Source organism: Brienomyrus brachyistius, chromosome 2 (genome assembly GCF_023856365.1).
Source record: "Brienomyrus brachyistius isolate T26 chromosome 2, BBRACH_0.4, whole genome shotgun sequence".
In the NCBI taxonomy this organism is placed as follows: Eukaryota; Metazoa; Chordata; class Actinopteri; order Osteoglossiformes; family Mormyridae; genus Brienomyrus; species Brienomyrus brachyistius.
The window spans coordinates 34,708,881-34,731,499 of record NC_064534.1 but is presented as its reverse complement, the minus strand read 5'-3'; the positions used below and the strand labels follow the sequence as shown (position 1 = coordinate 34,731,499).

The following is a 22,619-nucleotide window of genomic DNA, read 5'->3' as shown; positions in this document are numbered from 1 at the left end:
CCGAGGACCATAAACGCTTTTATGACAAGGCACTGTGACCGTCTCGTTTGCAACGCGAAGCAGCTTCAAAGCGATCTCAGTGTGACGTGTGGACAACATTGCATTTTTTATTTAATTAACCGCTGTAGAGGCTTTTCTTTTTGCAAAATTCTATCGTTTTATAGCAATGATTTAAAAAAGAACGATGCTATGGTTTCTCCTTTTGTTTCTAAATTTAAATATATCAATCGTGTGAAAAATATGTTTACCAAAATGCAGATGGTGAGATGTTGTAAGGCTTTGAAAAAGATTGTGCATGACAAATAAAAAAACACAAAGACAAAATATCACGTTTGAGTGTTTTAATTAAGTAAGTACAAAAGCATTTTAAAACACAAGCCAGTCGGGTCTTAAGAATTTCCGTGGGGTTCACGGTGACCGACCATCTCGGGGTGTACCGTCACGCCGCTCCTCGGTGCGGGGCTTGTTCTTGATCGACTCTATGAGACGTCCAACATCTTGGTTAGGTATGAGGGTGCAAGGCATGTTGAGTCTAGCCAGGCCTTGTAGAAATTCTCCCCACCCCACAGGCCTTCTCCCCTCGTTCACGTTATGCGGGTTGGTAATGTTTTTAAGCAAATCGAGCATGTGGGATCCAGAGATAGTTGTACCATTAAAAACAAACTCCCCGCGCGGATTCCACGCAGTGACGGCAGAGTTTTCATGCATTTTACCCATTATATATTCAGCCTTTTTCTTGTTACGCGAAGCAACATTTTTAATGACTTCATCCATAATGGAATCCCCAGCAACGGTAGCACGTGCCGCCACAGCATTATCTATTATGGGGTCTTCAGGAGGAAGTGTTAAAGATAAGGGCTCATTATCACCTTGCCTGGCCAAAGTCAAATATCTCTGTAGCACCTCTGTGTACAAGCGGACCTTTTCGTGGTCAGCAACATCCGTTCTTGATAAAATGTTGCGTATTGCAATGTCCAATTCGCTTTCGGCAGTCTGTCTTATCGTGTCTTTAGGAGATGTGGCATTATGCAGTTTTTCAAGCTGTGCCTTAGGAACTAGATACATTTTCCTAGCGTGTTCCATTTACTTAGCTCCGTTGAAAAAGACTGGTGAGAAACGGTATGGCGACACTTAGCAGGGGTAGAATGAATCCCCCACCGGTCTGTATAATAGCCTTCTTCTTTTTTTTAAACGATGTCCGTTTGTTTGCCAATAGTTTAATGCCGCTCTTTTGCTTTTTTAGTTGTACAATCTGGGCTTTGGTTAGCGGGATCTTGCCGCACAGCACGTTCAAAGCTATTTCACAAAGAGTGTTCAGCAAACCCGGAGATGCCGTCTTTAAAATTTTCTTTCTCTGTCTGGCGTTACTGTCAAATAAAGCTTTCAGGTCACTCCAGTTTCTTTTTATACGAGCCGACATTATTATTTTTTCTTGAGCACGTAAGCAGCCGGCCACTCGGGTGGAAGCATTCCTGTTCTGAGCCTACAGTCCTCGGGTGTCACGGCTTTTAAATCCACCAACAGATATCCGTAAGGGACTTTTGTAGCGTCGTCGAAAGCTTCTAGAAAAAATTTTGAATGCCGCGGGTACATCTGCCTTGCCAATACACTCGTCTGTAATTTATCTCGGGGGTTTTTAAATAATACGATATAATTAGCGTTGAGATTGATGGTCCGGCTCTTCTTACCTTGGAAGAAAAGATTCTGCACCAGATATATGACGCTTAGATTTCTGTGATGCGTGTACTTGGTAAAAGCTTTTTCCACCTCGCCGTTATCGCTGGCTTTTTCCATAAGGTCGTCAATGATGATCAAATTAATTTTATTTGATGGTAAAAGTTCGTCGTCACACAGAGACTCTGGGATTCCTTCCACAAATTTAATATTTTTTATTTTGCACAACAAATCATCATACAATGGCTGCCAGCAAGAATAGCACCATACGACATTTTCAGGCACTCTGGACAATGTACAATCCACATTCTCAAGCAGTCTTTTAATGAAATAAGACTTGCCACAGTTGCTCGGTCCCGATATAATGCACGAGAATGGGTGCTGAAGTCTATTGTCGAACCCGTCACTAGAATCCATAAGGCAGTGTGGAATAGTCAGGCAGTAGCTGCCGCTTGGTGTACACAACCTTGAAACACTTGTTGACTGTCTTATTTTTCAAAAGGAACCCCCTTTTATCCCTCAAGATTTGCTGCGTGGATGTCCTGATCTCTCGAGGGGGGTCACGTGGGTTACTCACAAAATCGTGAACTAACTCTGTGAGGGATGCGATGTTGACAACCTTCGAATTGGTGTTGTGCAGCGTTATGCCCTTAACTTTCAAGTTTGTTTTACTTTTTGCGGTTCTGTTCCCATAAGTTTTGGGACCCCCTGATACAAATTCCACAATGTGGTCATCTGGTTCCAACTCGCTTGTCAGCTCACCGAGAAAGTCACCCAAAGGTGGCATCCAGTCCCCCGGCTTGCTGACAAAAATGACAGAGTCTGTATCATGGTACAGCGTACGCCGCCCCAAGCGATCCATGAGGTTGTACAGCTCGAGCCTCGCATACGCGGTAGTGAACGCCGCAATAAACGTGTTGACGTGCCGCGGCGTGTTAGGGAACCCTTTTATGTTCCGCCATTGTACCATTGCCACGTTGTCATTCAAAAAGGAAAAGTGAGACACATTGACCAGCTTTGAAAAAACGAACATGAGAAACTCATCGGGGTCTTTGATGAGCGTCGTACTTGCCTGATTTATCCTCTGACCAAATTTTCCCCAAAGACTGTTTAAAAACAATTTGGAAATTTGGCGTTTTACTTTGTTCACACCGATGTTTTCGGGGTTCAAGCGGATGCCCTCCTTCTCAAAGTAGGTCTGAATGTATCTCTCTTTATCCTCAGCACTCTTTACCCAAGAGGGATAGCCCGAAGCCTCCTGTTTTCCCTTTAAATGGGTGTTAATATAATCAGCAAAGAGTGTGTCTGTCCTGTCGGGGAAATGCCAGACCTCGTAAATCTTGGCAATTTTGTAGCCCTTTTCAACAGCCCTGTTGATTTCGATACTGCATCACGTACCGATCAGAGCTCTCTGCTCATCTGTATGATTGCAGACCCCCTGCGTCTCAGTTTCACAGCATGTTCTGCAAAGTGTGAACATGAGTTTACCACCGGCCCTGTAAGGCAGAACCGGCAGGTAAAGACCTCTCGGTGGGTAAACCTTGGCTTTGATCAACCCAAAATAGTTTTCCACACTGTCAAAATCGCGGTAAATGACCACGGGGTGTCCTACCGGGTACTCCTTAAACTTGTTGACAGAGGGATAAAGGCTCGTGAAGTCGTAGTAATCTATACGCTCGTCGCCCTCTGCTTTGTAGTGCAATTGCAAGGCGTTAGTTCTGCCGCCAAACAGAGCGTCCCGAGGGTCGATGCGCTCTGGAAAGTCAAATTCCCTCATGAACGCCTGTACACTTGCATTTTCAGCCTTCATTTTGTCCCACTGGTGTTCCCAAATAACATGTACATTGAGGTTGTACGTGTGTTTAAGGGCAAATATTTTATCCTGAAACTGCTGATGCATGTCCCCAAAACGAAGTTTTGTTACGGGGTTAAGTGTGTTAGAATCAAAGCATTCTGGGCACCCGTGAAAAAAACACCCAGCAAATTCGTACGCCGTACGAACCCCGTCGATTTCGGCATAGCCGTCGAGGTAGTAGGGACCCATTTTCACCTCCCCTCTACAGAGCGCGTGTTGTATCTCTAGTTTTTCGCTATGTGCGATGTATTCCAGCCACTGGATAGATGGCGTGGAGTATGCCTTTTGTCGCTTGATGTAATTATCTGGAGTGGTTAGAGCGACGGTATTTTCAGGCAAAAAACTCATGCAAAACTGCTTCATGCACACTGAGGCAATGGTGACACATTGAAAGGGGTCTAGATTACAACTGTTTATAATCTCACCCCTGAACCTGAGACAGCCCTCTCTCAAGATGACAACATCATTTTTACAGTACTCTGCCATTTCTTTTCTAAAGTCAAACACCTCTCCCGCAACAGTACCGTACCACTCCATAAACTCTCTCTTTTCCTTCTCCATCATGGTTTGCAACCCGTATGCCTCTGTTGGCGGGTAGGGTCCGACATAAGTTTGATTTTCTACGGTGTTCCAAAAATGTGGGAAATAGCCCTTCTTTTCGCTCTCAAAACCCAAAGCGGCTGGGAATGCGCTCAGCTTCATGGGCAGAAAGCAGAGGGAGTCAATGTATCTTTGGCTAAAGTCCTCGTCTGTCACACAGAGCAGTTTGCTGCCCTGTGTGATAATGTGGGGAGTGACTCCATTTTCAACTAAATATTTCATGAGCAGGTAACTGTCATAGCCTTTAGAGTTGTGCGCTATGAATGTGTACCCCTTGTATTTACGGTTGCGGTACTTTTTGAAAAATTCTGCCACACAACCATCCCCCTTAGCGGTCCAACAATTGCCCGCAAAGTCGATGCAGCAGATGTAATTAGCAATGTGCGTCCCCTCATCTTGTCTACATTCAAAGTAGATAGCGGTCTGTCAAGTCCTCAGTCTTTACTGGCTCGATAAAACACTGATGCGCACAGTCAGGGGTCAAGTCCTCCTTACAAAAAGCGCATCTGGTATTTGGTTTACACTTATGAGCCTTTCGATTATTTTTAGTGACGGGGTACCATCGGCAACACTTGTCACAATACTTGACAGTGTCACATAAGCTGTGTACACTGCCCCCGCCTGGTTGCTGTTTTGCGATTTTGTGCTGCTCGAAGCAATACCGCGATCGACAGAACGACCCACAGTCATCACAATGTATGTACTGTCTGCTGTGCTTATGGCATTCGGGGCTGAGACACACGTTACAGTAATACTCACATTTGTGGTGTGCTTTAACACTGTATGAGGCATAACAGTAATCACAGACGTATGATTCACCAAAAAACGCACTCAAGCTTTTTATACCGAAATAATGCTGATCTTGAAGGTACAGAAAGATTGTTTTATTACGAGGTTCGGGGTTCGTCTGAAATTTCTTAAAAATGTCAGACTTGTCACAGCGGTACCACACCACAATTTTGACCCCTATCATTCGCTCAAACTCTGCTATGTTTGAGAATGAAACCATGTCGGCCACAGTTAGACCGACTGATTCCTGCAAACGTTTAGCTTCTATCTCAGCAATCTCATGTGACATGTCAGGGTTTAAGAGACGGACTACACAGTAAGCAAAGCACAGATTATTGCCAGAGTTTTCAGAAACAATAAGGCACCTGAGCTTCTTTTGCAAAATTTCTGATTTTAAAAGCTTTGTTAATTTCTGTCGTTTGGCCGCACCACCATTTCGATTATGAATAATCTGCACGACCAGCTCCAGTGTTTCATCGCTAAAAACCTCGGCACTACTCTGTGAAAGATTGTCTACCATCGACAGCAGATCATTTAGATCAATCTCCCCTCGAACATGTATAGCTGTGTTATTGGTTATTGAATCCCCCTGCAGTTCCACCTGTATGATATCCCCAGGCCCCGCTAAAGCGTTAACTCTGTCTACCAAATTTTGGAATGTCTGTATAACAGACCTGTAGACATCTACTATGTCATCATGCTCAATTCCGTCAAAATGAAAGCGTTGCCTTATTTCGGTGTTGTTAAACTGTGGCCTGCGTATTACATTAACATCACCATCAGCTGCACCCCCACCATGTTGTTGTTGTTCCCCATTATCAACGTCCATAATTTCAGGGTCCCCCGCCGCTCCATCTTCATCATCATTTAAATCATTTAAGAAGTTTTGTAAAATGGGGTTAAATTCACCCGGATGCTCACCATTCAGTTCAGCAATCATCTGATGCAGTTCAGCGTACATGGCCGATCCGTCATCAGCGTCAAGCATTTGCACATCGTTGTCTGGTCCGCTGTCAGCCGCGTGGTCGTCAGCCATTTCCACATTCATAGACACATGAGCATTTGGTAGCCACCCGTCTACATTGTCTATAGCGTCACCCATATTAACATAGTCCATATCCTCAACAGCTTCATGAGCACCATTCTCATTTAAATCATTTATTAAGGCGAGCATGTAGGGGTTAATTTCAGCCGGTGGTCCGTCATTCAGTTCATCAATCAGCCGAAGCAGATCGGGGTTCAGCGGCGTTTCACCATCGTCGTCATCATTTATATGCATGCTTCGACCCCCGTCAAAACTCCACTGCCTCCAGTTTTCTGCCATGTCTGTGCTTATTCTTTATATCTGATCAGACAAATCCGCCAAAAAATCACACATTTGATCCTGAAAAAGGAAAAAAGCTACCTTGAGCCCCTTCAGCCTCCCGGTCCGGGATACAGCGCCGTCCAGGGAGCTTGCAACCGGCCACTGCCAAGGTGTTAATTGGTCAATATCCCAATCTTGCGTCCTCTGCAGGGGTCCCGATAAGGCCCGGGATGTGGTAGCTGGATCACCGCTTGCTGGGAACCCTTGGTCCGGGGTCACAACCCCTGTAGTAGGAGTACCCGGCGGCGTAGATTCCAACTGTTCTTCAGGTTTGCTCTGTGCGCCGCCGGTTGAAGTTTCTGCCGTCGCTAGACCCGCTTCAATTTTTTCAGCCGCAGCGATCAACAATTCATCATCGGCAGTGTCTTGGGGGGAAGAGAAGGACAAAAATCAGTCTTTAAGCATTTCATACACAAAAATCCACGATGCGGGTATTGTTCCACGTACCGTTAAAACTCTCCGTTCTTTTCCGCTTATGTTGTCCGTGGACAGTCCCTTCACGATTATCTCTGAAAATAACCGTCGGCGTGCTTAACAGGTCGGCGTCCTTATCTGCGACAGTGAACATAAAACTTTCAGTCTTTCCACAATTTTTTAAAACAGTAAATCCATTGATGTGCTTATCATTGATATTAACTTACCGCTATTCCAATCCTCTGCTTCACGGGGCTTACTCGGGCTTGACACCGTGGAAAATTCTTGGTCAAAAGTAATCGCAAATGTTTTCACAATAGCGACAATTCAAACAATTTTAAAGTATGGCGAAAGAAATTTAACATACCTCCAGTTTGTCATTTCCATCTTTGGCGTCGTGAGCTGATCGTCGATAACGTTTCAAGTTCTTCTGTATTTTTGGTCGACAGCGTCGCCCTTAATATAGGGGAAACTTTTTTTTTTTTTGGGGGGGGGGCTGGACCGCCCCTTCCCCGCTGTGGGGGCCACATGCGGTGGACACAGGGTGGCGCTAGCGACCCGTCTTTACCGCCGTTCGAGTTATTGCCAATTTTTAAAATGTGCTTTTGCCCCCCTATTAAATAATCGCCTACGTCTACTTTAGCCACATTGAAATAATTTTATTAATTAATCCTTGTTTACGGGGTAGTTTGTCGACTGCTTTAGTCCTCAACTTATTTATTTTTATACTTAAATATCATAATTTGTGGTAATGATCGTTTTTTATTCCTTGTTTAGTGGTGCGGCTGTTTGTCGTGTTCTTTATTCCTTAAACTTTTATATATTTTATACGTAAGCATGTGTAATTAATGGTTTTTTATTCTTTGTTTAACACATTAGTGGTGCGGCTGTTTGTGGAACCAGTCGGATACCCTGTTGTTTAATTCCACCTCATTGCATAAATGGCATATATCACACCCATACAAATTTAAAATAACGCTATAACGAAAGAATTTGTTGCTGCCTAAGTTTCAGCCGTTCCTACACAACATCCTGCTGTTCTGATGAGCTAACCCCTGCTTAACGGTATTGCCAAGTATTGCCTGTCGACCCGAAAAAAAGGTAGTTGCATTGCAAAGGTAGATGCATGAATTCTTGGTCCAGCGACAATTGTTCGCCATTTGACAGTTGCTTGACGCAACGAGCTAGCTCAATAAAGGAAATGCTGTGTGCTCTACGCGCATGCGCTCGCTTAAACAAGAATTAACCGCGTTATTCTTTGATTATTGCTGTCGAAAATGCTCAGACCGCTTTACTTTATTATTCACATTGGCAGAAAAGTGCTTCATTCCTTAAAAACATTACGGCTATAGGTGTTTTATTTGCTAAAACAGGCGCTCCGCCGGCGTCACCATTTTGAAAGGGGAGGCGGCGTGGGTGCGCATGCGCCAAACGCCGGACTATCGATCGGCCATTCCGCCCCGCGTTGTTCAAACAGAGTAGTCGCATGTGTCGGAGCTCCGGGATCGTTTCGTCCTATTTCTTCTAAAAGTTTGCCGCTTGCATGCTTTCTCCAACCTGGTAAATATAAATAAAGTCTTTCGTGTTGGTTAAATGTAATGAGTGCTCGCTTCTTTTAAAACGACGGGGTGTATGTTTGTTGGTTTCGCTTGTTTAAATTTGCTCTTCTGCTGCTTCTTTCAGGCATGTTTGTTTAAATTCACCCTGCCTTTCTTTTAAAATAACACTAAAGTTTTCCTTCTTTTGGGGCTTTCTTCTTTAAAACATTTGGGTACTTTCTTTTAAAATACGCCGCGGCGCTTACTAACAACCCGCGGCCGGACGGACGCCCCCGCTGAACGTGTATGCGCTAGCTTGCCTTCATCCTGCTCTATGTTTTATTATTCTTTAAAAACGTAATACAAAAAGCACATTAATAAAATACATGTAATGTATTTTTATTCTATTAAAGTTTAATCTCCCAAACCCCCCTATCGGCAACACGTGGCATAAGCATGTATTGATACCATATATGGGCATAACGGCAATCTCCCAAAACCATATCGCCCCCTATCGGCAAAACGTGGCATAAGCATGTATTGATACCATATATGGGCATAAACTCTCGACCAATCAGAATCAAGGATACGCTACTTCCTCTTATGACGTCAGAAGCGGAGAATTAAGCTCCGCCCAAGGTACCACCTAATATATATATCGCCTCTATACATGCCAGTTGGTCCCATTGGATCCTACTAATGTTCTTTTTTTTTTTTTATCTGACTCACACTGCAGCCCCACCATCCAATCGGCAGCGCCGGACCCACACCAAACATTCACCAAACTACTCAGCCGGCAGCCTACCACAATTATTCCATTCTTTCCGCATCTGCACACTTCCTTCTTTTTAACTCCTTTTCACTACCGCACAGGTTAATCGCCGCACGTCCCCCGCCGGCAAACATTACTCCTTTGCCTACTGCATGCAGGCTTCTCTTAACGACCCTCTGTTATCAACTCCGCTAACAGCCACAAAATCTCCGCCGCACGAAGCCCACTGGTAGCTGCTGAATCACATGCTTCCCCAAAACGTCGCGCTGTCAGAACACTGGGAGCTACACACACCAACAAGTCCATACTGCAGGCTGCAGCCAGAACAATTTTCTACATTCAAACATCGACGGCCTCTTCTCTCTAAAAATTCACCAGACCGCTTCTACCACCAGCAAAGAAGTTTCCATCCCTAATTCCTCTGTGATTCCCACTAACCTAAACATTAAGCTGGCATTGAAGGGTGTGAATTACCCCGGCCAATCTGTTCTTTTAAATACAGCTTTTAGCAAGTTTTGAAAGGAGAAGAGCAGAACTTGCTATGCCAATAATATCGAGTCTTCTGTGGCGAAGTGGTTTTTGCATAGAAAACAAAGCGGTGAGTTGAAGAGGAATAATATCAGTACTTTGTTTAAAACTGTGTGTAAAAAGCTGTCTCTTTATCATTAACAATAAGTTGTAAAACGTGAATGGGGAGTGACAGTCTTCAAGTTTGTGAGAAGATCGCGCCCTGGTGGAATAAAGGCACGAACAGCTTACAGCACCTAGAATTACCAGGAAGTATTTAGAGTAAAACGGTTTCTAAAAGCTGGCTTTATGAAAGAGAGAAAAAAAATATATATATAAAATAGTAAAATGGAAGGGGAGTGCTAGATTTAAATTAATTGTGAAGTGGAGCGCCCCCTGTATAAAGTAAAAGTGAGAAAAGCTTACAGCACCTGGTATTCCCAGGTGGTCTCCCATCCAAGTACTAACCAGACCCTACCCTGCTTAGCTTCTGAGATCAGACAAGATCAGGCGTGTTCAGGGTGGTATGGCCATAAGCAAGAGACGCTGCCAAAAACAGCCCTTTTGCATTACACGCATCTATACATGCCAGTTGGTCCCATTGGATCCTACTAATGTTCTTTTTTTTTTTTTTATCTGACTCACACTGCAGCCCCACCATCCAATCGGCAGCGCCGGACCCACACCAAACATTCACCAAACTACTCAGCCGGCAGCCTACCACAATTATTCCATTCTTTCCGCATCCGCACACTTCCTTCTTTTTAACTCCTTTTCACTACCGCACAGGTTAATCGCCGCACGTCCCCCGCCGGCAAACATTACTCCTTTGCCTACTGCATGCAGGCTTCTCTTAACGACCCTCTGTTATCAACTCCGCTAACAGCCACAAAATCTCCGCCGCACGAAGCCCACTGGTAGCTGCTGAATCACATGCTTCCCCAAAACATCGCGCTGTCAGAACACTGGGAGCTACACACACCAACAAGTCCATACTGCAGGCTGCAGCCAGAACAATTTTCTACATTCAAACATCGACGGCCTCTTCTCTCTAAAAATTCACCAGACCGCTTCTACCACCAGCAAAGAAGTTTCCATCCCTAATTCCTCTGTGATTCCCACTAACCTAAACATTAAGCTGGCATTGAAGGGTGTGAATTACCCCGGCCAATCTGTTCTTTTAAATACAGCTTTTAGCAAGTTTTGAAAGGAGAAGAGCAGAACTTGCTATGCCAATAATATCGAGTCTTCTGTGGCGAAGTGGTTTTTGCATAGAAAACAAAGCGGTGAGTTGAAGAGGAATAATATCAGTACTTTGTTTAAAACTGTGTGTAAAAAGCTGTCTCTTTATCATTAACAATAAGTTGTAAAACGTGAATGGGGAGTGACAGTCTTCAAGTTTGTGAGAAGATCGCGCCCTGGTGGAATAAAGGCACGAACAGCTTACAGCACCTAGAATTACCAGGAAGTATTTAGAGTAAAACGGTTTCTAAAAGCTGGCTTTATGAAAGAGAGAAAAAAAATATATATATAAAATAGTAAAATGGAAGGGGAGTGCTAGATTTAAATTAATTGTGAAGTGGAGCGCCCCCTGTATAAAGTAAAAGTGAGAAAAGCTTACAGCACCTGGTATTCCCAGGAGGTCTCCTATCCAAGTACTAACCAGACCCTACCCTGATTGGCTTCCGAGATCGGATGAGATCAGGCGTGTCCAGGGTGGTACGGCCGTAAGCGAGAGACGCTACCAAAAACAGCCCTTTTGCATTACACGCGTCTATACATGCCAGTTGGTCCCATTGGATCCTACTAATGTTCTTTTTTTTTTATTTTATCTGACTCACACTGCAGCCCCACCATCTAATCGGCAGCGCCGGACCCACACCAAACATTCACCAAACTACTCAGCCGGCAGCCTACCACAATTATTCCATTCTTTCCGCATCCGCACACTTCCTTCTCTTTAACTCCTTTTCACTACCGCACAGGTTAATCGCCGCACGTCCCCCGCCGGCAAACATTACTCCTTTGCCTACTGCATGCAGGCTTCTCTTAACGACCCTCTGTTATCAACTCCACTAACAGCCACAAAATCTCCGCCGCACGAAGCCCACTGGTAGCTGCTGAATCACATACTTCCCCAAAACGTCGCGCTGTCAGAACACTGGGAGCTACACACACCAACAAGTCCATACTGCAGGCTGCAGCCAGAACAATTTTCTACATTCAAACATCGACGGCCTCTTCTCTCTAAAAATTCACCAGACCGCTTCTACCACCAGCAAAGAAGTTTCCATCCCTAATTCCTCTGTGATTCCCACTAACCTAAACATTAAGCTGGCATTGAAGGGTGTGAATTACCCCGGCCAATCTGTTCTTTTAAATACAGCTTTTAGCAAGTTTTGAAAGGAGAAGAGCAGAACTTGCTATGCCAATAATATCGAGTCTTCTGTGGCGAAGTGGTTTTTGCATAGAAAACAAAGCGGTCAGTTGAAGAGGAATAATATCAGTACTTTGTTTAAAACTGTGTGTAAAAAGCTGTCTCTTTATCATTAACAATAAGTTGTAAAACGTGAATGGGGAGTGACAGTCTTCAAGTTTGTGAGAAGATCGCGCCCTGGTGGAATAAAGGCACGAACAGCTTACAGCACCTAGAATTACCAGGAAGTATTTAGAGTAAAACGGTTTCTAAAAGCTGCCTTTATGAATGAGAGAAAAAAAAAATATATATAAAATAGTAAAATGTAAGGGGAGTGATAGATTTAAATTAATCGTGAAGTGGAGTGCCCCCTGTATAAAGTAAAAGTGAGAAAAGCTTACAGCACCTGGTATTCCCAGGAGGTCTCCCATCCAAGTACTAACCAGACCCTACCCTGATTGGCTTCCGAGATCGGATGAGATCAGGCGTGTCCAGGGTGGTATGGCCGTAAGCGAGAGACGCTACCAAAAACAGCCCTTTTGCATTACACGCGTCTATACATGCCAGTTGGTCCCATTGGATCCTACTAATGTTCTTTTTTTTTTATTTTATCTGACTCACACTGCAGCCCCACCATCTAATCGGCAGCGCCGGACCCACACCAAACATTCACCAAACTACTCAGCCGGCAGCCTACCACAATTATTCCATTCTTTCCGCATCCGCACACTTCCTTCTCTTTAACTCCTTTTCACTACCGCACAGGTTAATCGCCGCACGTCCCCCGCCGGCAAACATTACTCCTTTGCCTACTGCATGCAGGCTTCTCTTAACGACCCTCTGTTATCAACTCCACTAACAGCCACAAAATCTCCGCCGCACGAAGCCCACTGGTAGCTGCTGAATCACATACTTCCCCAAAACGTCGCGCTGTCAGAACACTGGGAGCTACACACACCAACAAGTCCATACTGCAGGCTGCAGCCAGAACAATTTTCTACATTCAAACATCGACGGCCTCTTCTCTCTAAAAATTCACCAGACCGCTTCTACCACCAGCAAAGAAGTTTCCATCCCTAATTCCTCTGTGATTCCCACTAACCTAAACATTAAGCTGGCATTGAAGGGTGTGAATTACCCCGGCCAATTTGTTCTTTTAAATACAGCTTTTAGCAAGTTTTGAAAGGAGAAGAGCAGAACTTGCTATGCCAATAATATCGAGTCTTCTGTGGCGAAGTGGTTTTTGCATTGAAAACAAAGCGGTCAGTTGAAGAGGAATAATATCAGTACTTTGTTTAAAACTGTGTGTAAAAAGCTGTCTCTTTATCATTAACAATAAGTTGTAAAACGTGAATGGGGAGTGACAGTTTTCAAGTTTGTGAGAAGATCGCGCCCTGGTGGAATAAAGGCACGAACAGCTTACAGCACCTAGAATTACCAGGAAGTATTTAGAGTAAAACGGTGTGTAAAAGCTGCCTTTATGAATGAGAGAAAAAAATATATATATATATAAAACAGTAAAATGTAAGGGGAGTGATAGATTTAAATTAATCGTGAAGTGGAGCGCCCCCTGTATAAAGTAAAAGTGAGAAAAGCTTACAGCACCTGGCATTCCCAGGAGGTCTCCCATCCAAGTACTAACCAGACCCTACCCTGCTTGGCTTCCGAGATCAGACGAGATCGGGCGTGTTCAGGGTGGTATGGCTGTAAGCGAGAGATGCTACCAAAAACAGCCCTTTTGCATTACACGCCTCTATACATGCCAGTTGGTCCCATTGGATCCTACTAATGTTCTTTTTTTTTTTTTATCTGACTCACACTGCAGCCCCACCATCCAATCGGCAGCGCCGGACCCACACCAAACATTCACCAAACTACTCAGCCGGCAGCCTACCACAATTATTCCATTCTTTCCGCATCCGCACACTTCCTTCTTTTTAACTCCTTTTCACTACCGCACAGGTTAATCGCCGCACGTCCCCCGCCGGCAAACATTACTCCTTTGCCTACTGCATGCAGGCTTCTCTTAACGACCCTCTGTTATCAACTCCGCTAACAGCCACAAAATCTCCGCCGCACGAAGCCCACTGGTAGCTGCTGAATCACATGCTTCCCCAAAACGTCGCGCTGTCAGAACACTGGGAGCTACACACACCAACAAGTCCATACTGCAGGCTGCAGCCAGAACAATTTTCTACATTCAAACATCGACGGCCTCTTCTCTCTAAAAATTCACCAGACCGCTTCTACCACCAGCAAAGAAGTTTCCATCCCTAATTCCTCTGTGATTCCCACTAACCTAAACATTAAGCTGGCATTGAAGGGTGTGAATTACCCCGGCCAATCTGTTCTTTTAAATACAGCTTTTAGCAAGTTTTGAAAGGAGAAGAGCAGAACTTGCTATGCCAATAATATCGAGTCTTCTGTGGCGAAGTGGTTTTTGCATAGAAAACAAAGCGGTGAGTTGAAGAGGAATAATATCAGTACTTTGTTTAAAACTGTGTGTAAAAAGCTGTCTCTTTATCATTAACAATAAGTTGTAAAACGTGAATGGGGAGTGACAGTCTTCAAGTTTGTGAGAAGATCGCGCCCTGGTGGAATAAAGGCACGAACAGCTTACAGCACCTAGAATTACCAGGAAGTATTTAGAGTAAAACGGTTTCTAAAAGCTGGCTTTATGAAAGAGAGAAAAAAAATATATATATAAAATAGTAAAATGGAAGGGGAGTGCTAGATTTAAATTAATTGTGAAGTGGAGCGCCCCCTGTATAAAGTAAAAGTGAGAAAAGCTTACAGCACCTGGTATTCCCAGGTGGTCTCCCATCCAAGTACTAACCAGACCCTACGCTGCTTAGCTTCCAAGATCAGACGAGATCAGGCGTGTTCAGGGTGGTATGGCCGTAAGTGAGAGACGCTGCCAAAAACAGCCCTTTTGCATTACACGCATCTATACATGTCAGTTGGTCCCATTGGATCCTACTAATGTTCTTTTTTTTTTTTTTTATCTGACTCACACTGCAGCCCCACCATCCAATCGGCAGCGCCGGACCCACACCAAACATTCACCAAACTACTCAGCCGGCAGCCTACCACAATTATTCCATTCTTTCCGCATCCGCACACTTCCTTCTTTTTAACTCCTTTTCACTACCGCACAGGTTAATCGCCGCACGTCCCCCGCCGGCAAACATTACTCCTTTGCCTACTGCATGCAGGCTTCTCTTAACGACCCTCTGTTATCATCTCCACTAACAGCCACAAAATCTCCGCCGCACGAAGCCCACTGGTAGCTGCTGAATCACATGCTTCCCCAAAACGTTGCGCTGTCAGAACACTGGGAGCTACACACACCAACAAGTCCATACTGCAGGCTGCAGCCAGAACAATTTTCTACATTCAAACATCGACGGCCTCTTCTCTCTAAAAATTCACCAGACCGCTTCTACCACCAGCAAAGAAGTTTCCATCCCTAATTCCTCTGTGATTCCCACTAACCTAAACATTAAGCTGGCATTGAAGGGTGTGAATTACCCCGGCCAATCTGTTCTTTTAAATACAGCTTTTAGCAAGTTTTGAAAGGAGAAGAGCAGAACTTGCTATGCCAATAATATCGAGTCTTCTGTGGCGAAGTGGTTTTTGCATAGAAAACAAAGCGGTGAGTTGAAGAGGAATAATATCAGTACTTTGTTTAAAACTGTGTGTAAAAAGCTGTCTCTTTATCATTAACAATAAGTTGTAAAACGTGAATGGGGAGTGACAGTCTTCAAGTTTGTGAGAAGATCGCGCCCTGGTGGAATAAAGGCACGAACAGCTTACAGCACCTAGAATTACCAGGAAGTATTTAGAGTAAAACGGTTTCTAAAAGCTGGCTTTATGAAAGAGAGAAAAAAAATATATATATAAAATAGTAAAATGGAAGGGGAGTGCTAGATTTAAATTAATTGTGAAGTGGAGCGCCCCCTGTATAAAGTAAAAGTGAGAAAAGCTTACAGCACCTGGTATTCCCAGGTAGTCTCCCATCCAAGTACTAACCAGACCCTACCCTGCTTAGCTTCAAGGTTCAGACTGGATCAGGCATGTTCAGGGTGGTATGGCCGTAAGCGAAAGATGCTACCAAAAACAGCCCTTTTGCATTACACGCGTCTATACATGCCAGTTAGTCCCATTGGATCCTACTCCTGTTTTTTTTTTTTTTTTTTATCTGACTCACACTGCAGCCCCACCATCCAATCGGCAGCGCCGGACCCACACCAAACATTCACCAAACTACTCAGCCGGCAGCCTACCACAATTATTCCATTCTTTCTGCATCCGCACACTTCCTTCTTTTTAACTCCTTTTCACTACCGCACAGGTTAATCGCCGCACGTCCTCCGCCGGCAAACATTACTCCTTTGCCTACTGCATGCAGGCTTCTCTTAACGACCCTCTGTTATCAACTCCACTAACAGCCACAAAATCTCCGCCGCACGAAGCCCACTGGTAGCTGCTGAATCACATGCTTCCCCAAAACGTTGCGCTGTCAGAACACTGGGAGCTACACACACCAACAAGTCCATACTGCAGGCTGCAGCCAGAACAATTTTCTACATTCAAACATCGACGGCCTCTTCTCTCTAAAAATTCACCAGACCGCTTCTACCACCAGCAAAGAAGTTTCCATCCCTAATTCCTCTGTGATTCCCACTAACCTAAACATTAAGCTGGCATTGAAGGGTGTGAATTACCCCGGCCAATCTGTTCTTTTAAATACAGCTTTTAGCAAGTTTTGAAAGGAGAAGAGCAGAACTTGCTATGCCAATAATATCGAGTATTCTGTGGCGAAGTGGTTTTTGCATAGAAAACAAAGCGGTGAGTTGAAGAGGAATAATATCAGTACTTTGTTTAAAACTGTGTGTAAAAATCTGTCTCTTTATCATTAACAATAAGTTGTAAAACGTGAATGGGGAGTGACAGTCTTCAAGTTTGTGAGAAGATCGCGCCCTGGTGGAATAAAGGCACGAACAGCTTACAGCACCTAGAATTACCAGGAAGTATTTAGAGTAAAACGGTTTCTAAAAGCTACCTTTATGAATGAGAGAAAAAAAAAAAATATATAAAATAGTAAAATGTAAGGGGAGTGATAGATTTAAATTAATCGTGAAGTGGAGTGCCCCCTGTATAAAGTAAAAGTGAGAAAAGCTTACAGCACCTGGTATTCCCAGGAGGTCTCCCATCCAAGTACTAACCAGACCCTACCCTGATTGGCTTCCGAGATCGGATGAGATCAGGCGTGTTCAGGGTGGTATGGCCGTAAGCGAGAGACGCTACCAAAAACAGCCCTTTTGCATTACACGCGTCTATACATGCCAGTTGGTCCCATTGGATCCTACTAATGTTCTTTTTTTTTTTTTTATCTGACTCACACTGCAGCCCCACCATCCAATCGGCAGCGCCGGACCCACACCAAACATTCACCAAACTACTCAGCCGGCAGCCTACCACAATTATTCCATTCTTTCCGCATCCGCACACTTCCTTCTTTTTAACTCCTTTTCACTACCGCACAGGTTAATCGCCGCACGTCCCCCGCCGGCAAACATTACTCCTTTGCCTACTGCATGCAGGCTTCTCTTAACGACCCTCTGTTATCAACTCCGCTAACAGCCACAAAATCTCCGCCGCACGAAGCCCACTGGTAGCTGCTGAATCACATGCTTCCCTAAAACGTCGCGCTGTCAGAACACTGGGAGCTACACACACCAACAAGTCCATACTGCAGGCTGCAGCCAGAACAATTTTCTACATTCAAACATCGACGGCCTCTTCTCTCTAAAAATTCACCAGACCGCTTCTACCACCAGCAAAGAAGTTTCCATCCCTAATTCCTCTGTGATTCCCACTAACCTAAACATTAAGCTGGCATTGAAGGGTGTGAATTACCCCGGCCAATCTGTTCTTTTAAATACAGCTTTTAGCAAGTTTTGAAAGGAGAAGAGCAGAACTTGCTATGCCAATAATATCGAGTCTTCTGTGGCAAAGTGGTTTTTGCATAGAAAACAAAGCGGTGAGTTGAAGAGGAATAATATCAGTACTTTGTTTAAAACTGTGTGTAAAAAGCTGTCTCTTTATCATTAACAATAAGTTGTAAAACGTGAATGGGGAGTGACAGTCTTCAAGTTTGTGAGAAGATCGCGCCCTGGTGGAATAAAGGCACGAACAGCTTACAGCACCTAGAATTACCAGGAAGTATTTAGAGTAAAACGGTTTCTAAAAGCTGGCTTTATGAAAGAGAGAAAAAAAATATATATATAAAATAGTAAAATGGAAGGGGAGTGCTAGATTTAAATTAATTGTGAAGTGGAGCGCCCCCTGTATAAAGTAAAAGTGAGAAAAGCTTACAGCACCTGGTATTCCCAGGTGGTCTCCCATCCAAGTACTAACCAGACCCTACCCTGCTTAGCTTCCGAGATCAGACGAGATCAGGCGTGTTCAGGGAGGTATGGCCATAAGCAAGAGACGCTGCCAAAAACAGCCCTTTTGCATTACACGCATCTATACATGCCAGTTGGTCCCATTGGATCCTACTAATGTTCTTTTTTTTTTTTTTATCTGACTCACACTGCAGCCCCACCATCCAATCGGCAGCGCCGGACCCACACCAAACATTCACCAAACTACTCAGCCGGCAGCCTACCACAATTATTCCATTCTTTCCGCATCCGCAAACTTCCTTCTCTTTAACTCCTTTTCACTACCGCACAGGTTAATCGCTGCACGTCCCCCACCGGCAAACTTTACTCCTTTGCCTACTGCATGCAGGCTTCTCTTAACGACCCTCTGTTATCAACTCCACTAACAGCCACAAAATCTCCGCCGCACGAAGCCCACTGGTAGCTGCTGAATCACATGCTTCCCCAAAACGTCGCGCTGTCAGAACACTGGGAGCTACACACACCAACAAGTCCATACTGCAGGCTGCAGCCAGAACAATTTTCTACATTCAAACATCGACGGCCTCTTCTCTCTAAAAATTCACCAGACCGCTTCTACCACCAGGAAAGAAGTTTCCATCCCTAATTCCTCTGTGATTCCCACTAACCTAAACATTAAGCTGGCATTGAAGGGTGTGAATTACCCCGGCCAATCTGTTCTTTTAAATACAGCTTTTAGCAAGTTTTGAAAGGAGAAGAGCAGAACTTGCTATGCCAATAATATCGAGTCTTCTGTGGCGAAGTGGTTTTTGCATAGAAAACAAAGCGGTGAGTTGAAGAGGAATAATATCAGTACTTTGTTTAAAACTGTGTGTAAAAAGCTGTCTCTTTATCATTAACAATAAGTTGTAAAACGTGAATGGGGAGTGACAGTCTTCAAGTTTGTGAGAAGATCGCGCCCTGGTGGAATAAAGGCACGAACAGCTTACAGCACCTAGAATTACCAGGAAGTATTTAGAGTAAAACGGTGTGTAAAAGCTGCCTTTATGAATGAGAGAAAAAAAAATATATATATAAAATAGTAAAATGGAAGGGGAGTGATAGATTTAAATTAATCGTGAAGTGGAGCGCCCCCTGTATAAAGTAAAAGTGAGAAAAGCTTACAGCACCTGGTATTCCCAGGAGGTCTCCCATCCAAGTACTAACCAGACCCTACCCTGATTGGCTTCCGAGATCGGATGAGATTGGGCGTGTTCAGGCTGGCATGGCCATAAGCGAGAGACGCTACCAAAAACAGCCCTTTTGCATTACACGCCTCTATACATGCCAGTAGGTCCCATTGGATCCTACTAATGTTTTTTTTTTTTTTATCTGACTCACACTGCAGCCCCACCATCCAATCGGCAGCGCCGGACCCACACCAAACATTCACCAAACTACTCAGCCGGCAGCCTACCACAATTATTCCATTCTTTCCGCATCCGCACACTTCCTTCTCTTTAACTCCTTTTCACTACCGCACAGGTTAATCGCCGCACGTCCACCGCCAGCAAACATTACTCCTTTGCCTACTGCATGCAGGCTTCTCTTAACGACCCTCTGTTATCAACTCCGCTAACAGCCACAAAATCTCCGCCGCACGAAGCCCACTGGTAGCTGCTGAATCACATGCTTCCCCAAAACGTTGCGCTGTCAGAACACTGGGAGCTACACACACCAACAAGTCCATACTGCAGGCTGCAGCCAGAACAATTTTCTACATTCAACCATCGACGGCCTCTTCTCTCTAAAAATTCACCAGACCGCTTCTACCACCAGCAAAGAAGTTTCCATCCCTAATTCCTCTGTGATTCCCACTAACCTAAACATTAAGCTGGCATTAAAGGGTGTGAATTACCCCGGCCAATCTGTTCTTTTAAATACAGCTTTCATCAAGTTTTGAAAGGAGAAGAGCAGAACTTGCTATGCCAATAATATCGAGTCTTCTGTGGCGAAGTGGTTTTTGCATAGAAAACAAAGCGGTCAGTTGAAGAGGAATAATATCAGTACTTTGTTTAACACTGTGTGTAAAAAGCTGTCTCTTTATCATTAACAATAAGTTGTAAAACGTGAATGGGGAGTGACAGTCTTCATGTTTGTGAGAATATCGCGCCCTGGTGGAATAAAGGCACGAACAGCTTACAGCACCTAGAATTACCAGGAAGTATTTAGAGTAAAACGGTTTCTAAAAGCTGGCTTTATGAAAGAGAGAAAAAAAATATATATTTAAAATAGTAAAATGGAAGGGGAGTGCTAGATTTAAATTAATCGTGAAGTGGAGCGCCCCCTGTATAAAGTAAAAGTGAGAAAAGCTTACAGCACCTGGTACTCCCAGGTGGTCACCCATCGAAGTACTAACCAGACCCTACCCTGCTTAGCTTCCAAGATCAGACGAGATCGGGCGTGTTCAGGGTGGTACGGCCATAAGCGAGAGACGCCACCAAAAACAGCCCTTTTGCATTACACGCCTCTATACATGCCAGTTGGTCCCATTGGATCCTACTAATGTTTTTTTTTTTTTTTTAATCTGACTCACACTGCAGCCCCACCATCCAATCGGCAGCGCCGGACCCACACCAAACATTCACCAAACTACTCAGCCGGCAGCCTACCACAATTATTCCATTCTTTCCGCATCCGCACACTTCCTTCTCTTTAACTCCTTTTCACTACCGCACAGGTTAATCGCCGCACGTCCACCGCCAGCAAACATTACTCCTTTGCCTACTGCATGCAGGCTTCTCTTAACGACCCTCTGTTATCAACTCCGCTAACAGCCACAAAATCTCCGCCGCACGAAGCCCACTGGTAGCTGCTGAATCACATGCTTCCCCAAAACGTTGCGCTGTCAGAACACTGGGAGCTACACACACCAACAAGTCCATACTGCAGGCTGCAGCCAGAACAATTTTCTACATTCAAACATCGACGGCCTCTTCTCTCTAAAAATTCACCAGACCGCTTCTACCACCAGCAAAGAAGTTTCCATCCCTAATTCCTCTGTGATTCCCACTAACCTAAACATTAAGCTGAAATTAAAGGGTGTGAATTACCCCGGCCAATCTGTTCTTTTAAATACAGCTTTTAGCAAGTTTTGAAAGGAGAAGAGCAGAACTTGCTATGCCAATAATATCGAGTCTTCTGTGGCGAAGTGGTTTTTGCATAGAAAACAAAGCGGTGAGTTGAAGAGGAATAATATCAGTACTTTGTTTAAAACTGTGTGTAAAAAGCTGTCTCTTTATCATTAACAATAAGTTGTAAAACGTGAATGGGGAGTGTCAGTCTTCAAGTTTGTGAGAAGATCGCGCCCTGGTGGAATAAAGGCACGAAGAGCTTACAGCACCTAGAATTACCAGGAAGTATTTAGAGTAAAACGGTTTCTAAAAGCTGGCTTTATGAAAGAGAGAAAAAATATATATATATAAAATAGTAAAATGGAAGGGGAGTGCTAGATTTAAATTATTCGTGAAGTGGAGCGCCCCCTGTATAAAGTAAAAGTGAGAAAAGCTTACAGCACCTGGTATTCCCAGGAGGTCTCCCATCCAAATACTAACCAGACCCTACCCTGCTTAGCTTCCGAGATCAGACGAAATCGGGCGCGTTCAGGGTGGTATGGCCGTAAGCGAGAGATGCTACCAAAAACAGCCCTTTTGCATTACACGCCTCTATACATGCCAGTTGGTCCCATTGGATCCTACTAATGTTCTTTTTTTTTTTTTTATCTGACTCACACTGCAGCCCCACCATCCAATCGGCAGCGCCGGACCCACACCAAACATTCACCAAACTACTCAGCCGGCAGCCTACCACAATTATTCCATTCTTTCCGCATCCGCACACTTCCTTCTCTTTAAGTCCTTTTCACTACCTCACAGGTTAATCGCCGCACGTCCCCCGCCGGCAAACATTACTCATTTGCCTACCGCATGCAGGCTTCTCTTAACGACCCACTGCTATCAACTCAGCTAACAGCCACAAAATCTCCGCCGCACAAAGCCCACTGGTAGCTGCTGAATCACATGCTTCCCCAAAACGTCGCGCTGTCAGAACACTGGGAGCTACACACACCAACAAGTCCATACTGCAGGCTGCAGCCAGAACAATTTTCTACATTCAAACATCGACGGCCTCTTCTCTCTAAAAATTCACCAGACCGCTTCTACCACCAGCAAAGAAGTTTCCATCCCTAATTCCTCTGTGATTCCCACTAACCTAAACATTAAGCTGGCATTGAAG

The 22,619-nt window shown here is 44.4% G+C and overlaps 1 protein-coding gene, 10 non-coding genes and 1 pseudogene across 11 annotated transcripts in view; 1 reads left to right on the top strand and 11 right to left on the bottom strand.

The window, feature by feature from the left end:
* The window catches only part of LOC125715668 (uncharacterized), a 416,660-nt gene that overhangs the window by 94,873 nt on the left and 299,168 nt on the right, over positions 1-22,619 (top strand). The window lies entirely within an intron of this gene.
* LOC125734634 (5S ribosomal RNA) lies at positions 9,935-10,053 on the bottom strand. The gene has a single exon (XR_007393937.1). It is a non-coding gene; the product is annotated as a 5S ribosomal RNA (ribosomal RNA).
* Positions 11,130-11,248, bottom strand: LOC125737212 (5S ribosomal RNA). The gene has a single exon (XR_007396479.1). It is a non-coding gene; the product is annotated as a 5S ribosomal RNA (ribosomal RNA).
* LOC125734450 (5S ribosomal RNA) lies at positions 12,326-12,444 on the bottom strand. The gene has a single exon (XR_007393761.1). It is a non-coding gene; the product is annotated as a 5S ribosomal RNA (ribosomal RNA).
* On the bottom strand, positions 13,525-13,643 carry LOC125733790 (5S ribosomal RNA). Its single transcript, XR_007393126.1, has one exon. It is a non-coding gene; the product is annotated as a 5S ribosomal RNA (ribosomal RNA).
* Positions 14,719-14,837, bottom strand: LOC125728976 (5S ribosomal RNA). Its single transcript, XR_007389538.1, has one exon. It is a non-coding gene; the product is annotated as a 5S ribosomal RNA (ribosomal RNA).
* LOC125731601 (5S ribosomal RNA) lies at positions 15,915-16,033 on the bottom strand (annotated as a pseudogene).
* LOC125734431 (5S ribosomal RNA) lies at positions 17,111-17,229 on the bottom strand. The gene has a single exon (XR_007393743.1). It is a non-coding gene; the product is annotated as a 5S ribosomal RNA (ribosomal RNA).
* LOC125734118 (5S ribosomal RNA) lies at positions 18,306-18,424 on the bottom strand. The gene has a single exon (XR_007393443.1). It is a non-coding gene; the product is annotated as a 5S ribosomal RNA (ribosomal RNA).
* LOC125731319 (5S ribosomal RNA) lies at positions 19,502-19,620 on the bottom strand. The gene has a single exon (XR_007391604.1). It is a non-coding gene; the product is annotated as a 5S ribosomal RNA (ribosomal RNA).
* On the bottom strand, positions 20,694-20,812 carry LOC125736153 (5S ribosomal RNA). Its single transcript, XR_007395435.1, has one exon. It is a non-coding gene; the product is annotated as a 5S ribosomal RNA (ribosomal RNA).
* LOC125734130 (5S ribosomal RNA) lies at positions 21,889-22,007 on the bottom strand. Its single transcript, XR_007393454.1, has one exon. It is a non-coding gene; the product is annotated as a 5S ribosomal RNA (ribosomal RNA).